This window comes from Drosophila gunungcola, unplaced genomic scaffold, assembly GCF_025200985.1.
Source record: "Drosophila gunungcola strain Sukarami unplaced genomic scaffold, Dgunungcola_SK_2 000001F, whole genome shotgun sequence".
Taxonomy (NCBI): domain Eukaryota; kingdom Metazoa; phylum Arthropoda; class Insecta; order Diptera; family Drosophilidae; genus Drosophila; species Drosophila gunungcola.
In genome coordinates this window covers 18,803,480-18,812,772 of record NW_026453197.1, presented here as the reverse complement: position 1 = coordinate 18,812,772, position 9,293 = coordinate 18,803,480, and the positions used below count along the sequence as shown (strand labels likewise).

Here is a 9,293-nt window from a genome sequence, read left to right as displayed (position 1 = left end):
ATATGTAATTTTTATCCTGGGGCGGCAGTGCATATACACAGAAAAAGGCATGCAAAAAAGCGATTGCAACCGGGGTTATCTCTTTAGCCGCAAGTAAATATTGTATAAAAAAAAATTGGTAAAAATTTATACTTGGTTCTTGTGCATTATCCTTTCATCCATGTTCATTAATTCTTATTGGAACCCTCCAATTTGTCAATTGCAAGTTACTCGCCTGCATTCCAATTGGATTAATAGCCCAACGAGAAGAACCGCAAGTGGTTGTCTCTCTCTCTCGGAGAGCGAAAGAGCTCCATTCTCCTACACAAGGGAGAATAACTTTTGCATTTGCAAAAACAAAACCACACGCACATACACACTTGCATGCTCTCATCCACACCAACGCACTCTTATGCGGCGGGGGCGAGGGATCCAATTGGAACCAATGCAAAATGAGCGCACTCTCTGCGGCAGCGAAAAAAAAAACAACAAAAGTCTCTGCTCGCATTTCTTCCTTCGCAAAAGCAAAAGCAAAGCACGCAGCCGAAACTTGTTTGGATTTTTTGACTGCGACTGCGGCACAGCTCCACTCAATGCACAGTGGGGCAAATAATAAATATAGTTTTGACAAAATTCCAATTAGGCTGAGTTGTGGCACAAAGATTTTTCAGAAAAATAAAATTTTTTGGTTGAAAGTCTTTTATGTTTAAATGGTTTTTTTTTAAGACTAAAAAATTATTATTGCTAGTTTTATTGCAAATGGTTGGTAGCTTAATTGCAATTAGCCTGTGTTGTGGCCAATTCAAGCAACAAAATAACACAATTTAACAAGTCAAAACTGTAATTTTGCTATGGTAATGAAAATAACACTTTAAGGTGGTTGTCTACCACTTTGCAGAGAGTGCTGTGTGTTTGCTTTGCTGCGTTTTTGTGCTCGCTCTCTTTCCCAGCCGCCGACTGTTGCTTTTGCCCTGCCTTTGCCTTTGCTTTTGCTTTTGGTATTGGTGGTGGCTGCCGTTGCTGCCGCAGTCGCAGTCGACGTCGCTGCCCGCCGGCTGATAGGCCATAAACGAAATTTTGGAACACAACGCTCGTCTATTCGGCTCTAGGTTTCGGTGGTGCTCGCAGCTCGAAGCAGCAGCAGCAGCGTTTTGTGTGCATTTCGCATTCGCATATTCGCCTCTCGTCTCTCGTGCAGCAGAAATTACAGCCCCAGGAAACTAAAAACTAAAACCCTCAAATTTCGAAATTCAGAAACCGACAAAATTCAAACGAAACCGCTTAAAAGATATATATTTTCTCACTCGGAAAACTGCAGCGGTCAAAGTGCACAAAAAAAAGCAGAAAAGTGCGAAAAACTTTTTTAATTATTATTTACGTTTTGTTTGTGTTTCGACGAGCAAATGCACAAAATAACTGTCCACTGTTAAATGTTAAGTGTATGTGCGTCGTGAGTGTTGCAAAACGGTTTTTCGACCAGTGATTGGAAGGTAATTTTGAGTAAAACTAAATAATCATGTTAGAAAAAGTGCAAAGTAAAATTATTAAATTGTGAGTGCGTACTTGATTTTCCAACAAACTCATCACAATTATGGGGTGTGCGTTAGAAACTCGAATTTCAAGCGGCATAAAAACGCAGCAAAAAATGCGATTGAGTAGGCAAAAAAAATAAAAAGCGGAAAAGCAAACACAAACTGGGAAAAGTGAAGTAAAAACTTTTATGCATAACGAAAACGTCTGCATTTTTAATCAAGCAACAACAATAGAAAAATAAGCAAAAGCAATAGCAACAACAACAATAACAACAAGGAGAACATGGAACAATAAACAACCCTCCCCGTTTTCCGCCTCCCCCTGGAATCAAACAAGGCGAAATCCCAGTGAACTGAACCCCTTTTTTGCACTGTGTTTTTGTGTTTAAGCGAGTGTGTGTGTGTGTGTGTTTGCCAGTGTGTAAAGGAGAAAGAACAATTAAGGGAGAATGAAGGAAAGAGCAAGAAGTGCAAGGAAGAACGAGTAATGCAATTAATCGCCAGGACACTTGCTCAAAAGCAAGAAAAAAGTGTAGAAAAACTATGATGCCAGTGTTGAATAACTGTGAATAAATATTAAAAGATGTGAAAACCTTTTAAAGAAAAACATTTGATTATAAAAAGTTTATAACATGTAAATGTTTATTTGAAATCCCCAATTAAAATAATAAAGATTTCCAAACACGTGACCGGAAAACCCGAAAGATTAAACATTAAAAACTTAAAACCTGAAATCTGGCGATGTATGTGCGCACATGTTCCTCCTGCCCCAGAATATTCAATTCCCAACGCCAAAATAAAGTGTTTTTGGGTAGCCTGTGGAATAAAACACATTTGCCAGAAGGCAAGTGGGAATTAAAATCCGAAAACGACAATATAAAATATATATGCTGCGATAAGTTTGCTGATAAGAAAATTGTGTCAGAAACAAGATGTTCTGGGAACACTTTGCACATAATGATTACTTAAAAACTTAATTAATTGATTTCATGGAATGTGTGACAAATGGGATTTTTATAATTGAAAAATATATATTTTGCAAGTTAAAGAACAAATGTGTTTGTGTTAGACTAATATATATTTAAAAAAAAGAGCATTTATTATAAAAATTAATATATTCGCTTTTTACTCTTTCAAATTCTACTTACATTTTCTAATAACGATTTTCACACCTTTTTTTATATTTGCAGCTTAATGTCACTGTGAAAATGCCTCAACGAGCCAATCACAACACCAATTTTAGCAACATCAAGAAAAACATTCAACGCCAACAATACCGGCAAATGCTACAAAATGCCAATCAAGCAACACATTTTGAACATTTAACTCTCTAAATAATACACAATTAAATTGAAAATAATTTCGTGAAATTATAATAATTCAATTTAAAAATGAACTAAACAAAAACATTTTCGAAAATTAACGCAAAATTTTAAAATTGGCAACATAACTTTGGATCTTTATTCGAATTCAACAAAATAATAAATCAACAAAAACGATTTTTGGCAAAGCTGCGCGCAACATAAAACATCAAATAAAATAACAAATTTAAATTATCTCAAACGTCCACACGTGAATATGTTTTGCAACTAAGATGCAAAACTAAATAAAGTCAATGTAAATTTTTAAAATCAACAAAAGAATATATAAAACAAAACCGTCAGCAAAAAAAACCAGCACAAAATCAGTTTTAAAAACCGGAGGGAAATCTTTTTAGAACAAACGCAAAAAACCGCAAAAATTTAAGCCACCAAATTGGTAAACTCTTCAAAATTATTGGTTCGGACATACGCAATACTAAACACAGCAACACAACAACAACAGCAGCAGCCATAGCAACTGAACAACAACAACAACAGCAACTACTACAGTGATCACTACAGTAAAAGCAACCTACAGTAAAAAAGCAGCAAAGAAAACGTGTGTGTTAGTTTGCATAAAAATTTCGTTTCGATAAAAAGCAAAGCAAAAATATTAAACAAAATAAAAAATTATTACCAATCGTAATACATGTATTTATAAAATATATATATACCTATACATATATCTATGCTTACAAATTATATCGAAGAATATTTGGTAAACAATTTTTGATAAACAACTCGAGTATATATACTTAAATAATTAGCAACAAAACTGAAAAATAATAAGAACAAAAAACGTTAGGCAAGGGAAGTGCAGTTTAATAAAATAAACAAAAAAACTTACAAATTCAAAATTAACATTTGTGAAAAGTTTTACAATTGAGGATTCTGGATTTGGATTAATACGAAAATTTGCAATTGGATATTAAGGTGAGTTTTATAAAGTTTAATTTAAAGAAAATCTCATGGTTTATTTAATATAAAACATTTATAACTTAAAAATAGTTTTTGTAATAAGCTCCAGCAAATCTTGGCTAACAAGTTCATTTTTGCTAAGTATATTAAGATTTTATATTTTTTTTTATATATTTTATATTTTTTTTATTTTTATACAACTTTCTACATTCCTTAATGGCTCTTTAAAGTTTCCCCACGCACGAAAAAATGCGTAAAAATGAAAAATGTTGTTTTAGAAAGTGTCCACAAACATTTGCAAACAATTACAGGTAACAGCTCAACAAAAAAAATTAAGCTCCGCCTCTAATTACAATAATAATTTATGCAAAAAAAAAGAAGGAAAAACATTTTTTGGTCAAGAGAAAAAATTGTCTACGCACTTTGCGTATGATTTATGACACTCAAAACTTGGCGTTGCATATTAATAACGAAAAAAAGCAAAAGTTGCTTGCTTGACATTTCTACATGTGTAGATACACACACACACACACACACAAACTTCAAAGGGGTGTAGATACTTTTTTAGGGTTGTGCATAAATTAAAAATATATTATTTCTGCTTCTTGGCGCTGCACAAAAAAAAGAAGCCGAAAAAAATGCGTCGCAGTTGACACGCAATATTTTCTGACTGCGCTGCCGGCGCCGCTGCTACTTTGACCTACTTTAGCAAACGCAGCGTGTTCCAAATTTTGTGCGTTGTGTACTTTTTTGTACCGCTCGCCCCCTCTCGCTCTAGCCATCGCCCCGTCTCGCTTGCCCTCGTTGGGGTTGGCCCGCCATTGCGTGCGCTTGAAATTGTAGTTTCTGTTTTTGTTGCTGGGGGTCTTCCGCATTTAATTAAATGCACAACAGTTTTTTCTCTCCTTTTTTTGGTTCAAGTTTTTACACGGAAAATAATTTAGCAAAAACTGTGAGCTTTAAATTAGTGTGGTTTTTCTAAAAATTTTATTGGTGGCTGAATATTTTTTGAAAACAAAATATACAATATAAGATATTTAATTGAATATAAGAGAAAAAAAGGTTAAAATCAGAAAAAAAAAACTAAAGGTGCAAAAATATAAAACACAAGTTGTATCTATAAGATATTTTATGTAATTTCATATTGACGGCAAAAGTATCTTTGAGATGTTTTTCGTGATATCTAAAAGATAAAAGAGAGTTGAGAAATAAAGATTTTAATTATTCAATATATTTTTATTGAAAACTTTTGATCTTGAAAAGTATCTGCGAAATAGTTTTTTCCAATTATATGATGAGTTAGAAAATATTTGTATTATTATCTGCAAGATAAATTTTTGTAATTATATAAAAAGTTTATAAATATTCCTTTTATTAGTTAATTTTTTTGAAGAAAAATACTGATTAAAAATAATATATAATTCAATTTAATACATTACTTATAAAAAAATTAATAAAAATCATTTTTATCTGTGTAGCTTTTGTCATAGCTTTTTGTTTTAGTTTTTCGTCTGCTGCATTTTCCCTTGTCGGAAGTGCTGTGGAGTTGTTTTTGTCTGCCGCCCTTTTCCATTTTCCTCTGCCTTCTCACGTGCATTTGCACAATCGTTAGTGTTTTTTCTAAGAATAAATTGTCTTTGGAGCAGACTGCGCGGCTTCTCCCTCTTCGTCGTCTTTAGTTTTTTTTTTTTTTTTTTTCGGTTTCTGACTATGTTGTAACTGACGCAATGCAACCGACTTCATTATTTTCTTTTTTATTTGCTGTTTTTGTTGTCGGCACTTGCGCAAAGTGTCTATGATGTGCTCTTAGCCCACAGTCAGCCCCCCCTTTCATTTTCCCTTCAAAAGCCGAACGCATTTCAGTTCTCTTCTTCAAATTGTTTAAATTTTATGACTTGCCACTGCAGTTGCTTGAATTTTAATGCGACCGATTACCAAGAAAGCAAAACAGAGCAACAGCGTTGCAAGAAATTGTCAGTTGCCTGATTCTTACTACAGTTGTTATAGCCGGGTTTTTTAGGGATGACAAAAAGTAGCCGATTGAGATGTTATATATATATTATAAATTCAAGCTGAAAAACATTTAATAGTGTGCTTACAATTATAGTTACCATGATGATATAGTTAGCTTAGGTTAAACTTGTTCTTGGCATAAAACATTTCTTTTAAATTAGTTGAATGAGATTAAATTTTATTGAGACTATGCTCAGCTTTTATTATGTTTATTAAATCTGTTTCTACAATAGAAAATAAGGGTTAATAGAACATCCTATAAAATTAAATTAAATTATATTTTTCTACTTTGTGTTTTTAATAGAACTAAATAAATGAATGAAGACTTTTAAGCATAAATGTTTTTGAATTCTGAAAACCATGCAGAAGTCAAATACCTTAATTTATCTATCCAAATCGCCTAAATATCATAAAGCTTAGTTTTACTATCTTTTTTCATAATTTTATAGACCATTAAAGCCTAGACACGCACTTACCTTGGCCTAGGGCTGCAAAAGACTTAAAAAATAAGGCAAAAAAAAATGAAACTTACACGAGACTTGGTAATAAAAATTCATATGAAATAATCGCTTTTATGAACTGCTATGCTTATCAAAAAAAAAATGTGAGTGAGCAAAGTTTTTTCCGGCTGCAAAATATGGTAGAAGGTTGGTCTGTAAACTGACTAAGGCGGCGATGGGGGCGTGGCGGTCTGCAAACCTGTCAGTGTCAGTCAAAGTGACAATTTTTTTTTCTTTTCTGCGTTTCCATGCCACTTAAACAATACTAAAGGAGAGATAGAGAGACCATAGGCCTATCTAAAGAGTGAATGAGATAGTGGGAGAGCTTACACATTTTTTGGGAACTTACAGCTGCGGTCAAAAACTTATACTCTTTTTAACCAAAAACAAAAGTAACTTTCGAAATCATTAATCTTAAAAGACATCGTATCAAATATTAAAAATTACAATTTATTTGATTTTATTTTAATTCTAGAAATTTGTTATTTGAAATGAATTTATTTGTATTATTTTGGAATTAGATATACATATCTAAATAACATGATTTTAAATGTTACAAAATAGAATTGATTTTAATTTTTCTCTGAAATGCATTTTATGCCTGTCGCATTTGAACTCTTATTTTGAACGCTGCTGTATGTGCAATGTTTATTGGGGTTTGGCAAAGTCAATTCGTGTTTTTTCTACCGTTTTTCGCTAGTTTTGTGAGGTTTTTTCTGGCCATTCCCCAGTTGCTAATTGCCAGTTGCCTTTTGCTCCACTTCGCCACTCACGCATACACTCACACACGCAATAAAAAAACGAAACTTTTGCATGCGACCGATGTATTTGTGTGGGTGGTAAATGTATTCGAATATGTGTGTGTATGCATGTGTGTATATGGCCGAATGAATAGTTTGCACAAATAGAAAACGCATTTCATGGGCGGACATCTTTCGCCCTTTGTCTCTACCTCTCTTTCGCACTATCCCCTCCTCTCTCTCTCTCTCTCTCTTTCTGTGTTCCTCTTCTTTTGGGGCTTTGGTTTATCTGCATTGAACAGTTGGAATGTGTAAAGTTTCATTGCCATTTCTGCAAGTGTGTATGTGTAGTGGGAGTCATAAAAATGGCATATATGACGTGGATGAAACAGAGGAAATTGTGGAATTTTAACAAAAACATATTGCACAATTTTTCCCCCTTTTTTTAAAATTTGTTTGTGGTTTTTTGATCAAAAATGCAATATTGCTAGGCAGGTGAAAAATTAATTAGTAGTTCGAATCCATTTTTTTTAGTTTTTTGTAATAGTAAAAGTGCAATGTTTCTGATAAAATTTTGAATTTTTTCAAATGTGTCAAAACATTTTCTTTTTTTAAAACATTAAAATCATGCTAATCGTAATTCCAATAATTCCAAAGCCAATAAAAATTAAATAAAATTGCAGGCAGACGAAAGGCAATAAAAATTTGTCAATTTAGAGCCTATTACATCACAGTTCGCCAGAACTAAATGCTGATAATTCCAAAATACAGAATAAACGCGCACAAAATACGCACAGAAACACAGACACACATGCAGATAGGCGCAACAAATAAATAAAATACAAAAAAAAAATGTATACGAAATTATACAGAGGCAACTGTAAGTCTGTGCTATGTACAAAAATAGCAAACAAAGAAATAAGCACGTATGTACATAGGCCTATGTACACTTGTCACATTGCCATCTCTCTTCCGCAATTCCAACTATCTCTTTTTCTCTCTCGGCAAAAAAATTCACAAGTCGCATCCAAATAAAAAAAACCGAAAAACTGTATAGCGTGGCCTACAATTAAATTGGCTCAAAGTGCGTAAGGGGCAGCCTGCACAGCAACAAAAATAAAACGCAGAAAAAAAAAACGAATAAAACGGCAGCAGCGATAGAAAAAACCTTGAGCTGGCACAACATAATTAAAAATGTGCGTATACGCACACACTGATAGGCCCCAAATACAACTGAACTTTTGCAGTGCGTAGAGCTTTTCCCGCTTCACAAATGACATTCACGCGCAATAAATATCAGGCTATACTATCCAACCAAAAAAAAAAAAAATAATGAAACCAACAACAAAACAATTAAGTCTAAAAATGGTCTCAGAAGCACTAACAAAAACATTAGCTTGTAGGCCTAATCTAAATGCAGTGCGAGCAAGAGAGATAGGTAGATCTGGGGGAGCTTTACATCACGCATTTTTTTGAAGCTTTTCTAGGCGCCACGCTCATTGAGGAAAAAGCTTTTCAATGCGAAGATCATCAGTTTGAGATTCAGATAGATTGGGGATCTTGAAAATTATTAGTTCTAATTGAGAAATGTATGCTTTTTTCAATCGAAGCCTGTTAAAATTGTTAGTTTTAATATATGAATTGATTGGAGATCAAACAAAAAATGTAGGTTTAAATTATACACTTATTTAGAACTTGCAGAAATTGTAATCAATATTTAAATAAAACAAGTTTAGCATTTTATATTTACACTAATATATTAATGTTGATTTAAAGTTAAAAATAACCGTCGTTCCAAATAGATTTAAGCTTAACCTAAAACTAAATGCTTCCTCTTATTCATCTATAGAAAAACTAACAATGATGATTTAACAAAAAAATACCCTATAATTTCAATCTTAGTTAAAATGCAATGGTGACACAATTCCCATCTCTCTCTAACGAAAAGAACGGAACCGAAATGATTATTTAATTGGAGAACCTTCAGCCTCTCCAATTTCTTTTTAATAGCAGCTAATTATGTCAAGTATAATGCACGCAAACACTCCAGAAGAGAACACTCAAGACACACGCAACCCATACATAATTCCCTTAAATGCCTGCAATCTGTAAAAAATCTGTTACTGTCTCTGTCACACGAGATGTTTTTTTTTTATTATTCTTGATTTTTTTTAGCCCTTACTTTTTTTTGTGCGTTTCCACCTTCGATGCTTCCACTTCCTCTTCTGGGTTTTCCTTCTGGCTTTTCCC

At 33.2% G+C, this 9,293-nt stretch overlaps 1 protein-coding gene across 1 annotated transcript in view; it reads left to right on the top strand.

Annotated features, from left to right (window-relative positions):
• The first annotated feature begins 1,055 nt into the window (after positions 1-1,055).
• LOC128263251 (zinc finger protein chinmo) overlaps positions 1,056-9,293 on the top strand; it is a 54,880-nt gene continuing 46,642 nt past the window's right edge. The window contains 2 exon segments of the mRNA XM_052998145.1: positions 1,056-1,469; positions 2,702-3,805. The gene's annotated coding sequence lies outside the window, so the exon portion shown is untranslated.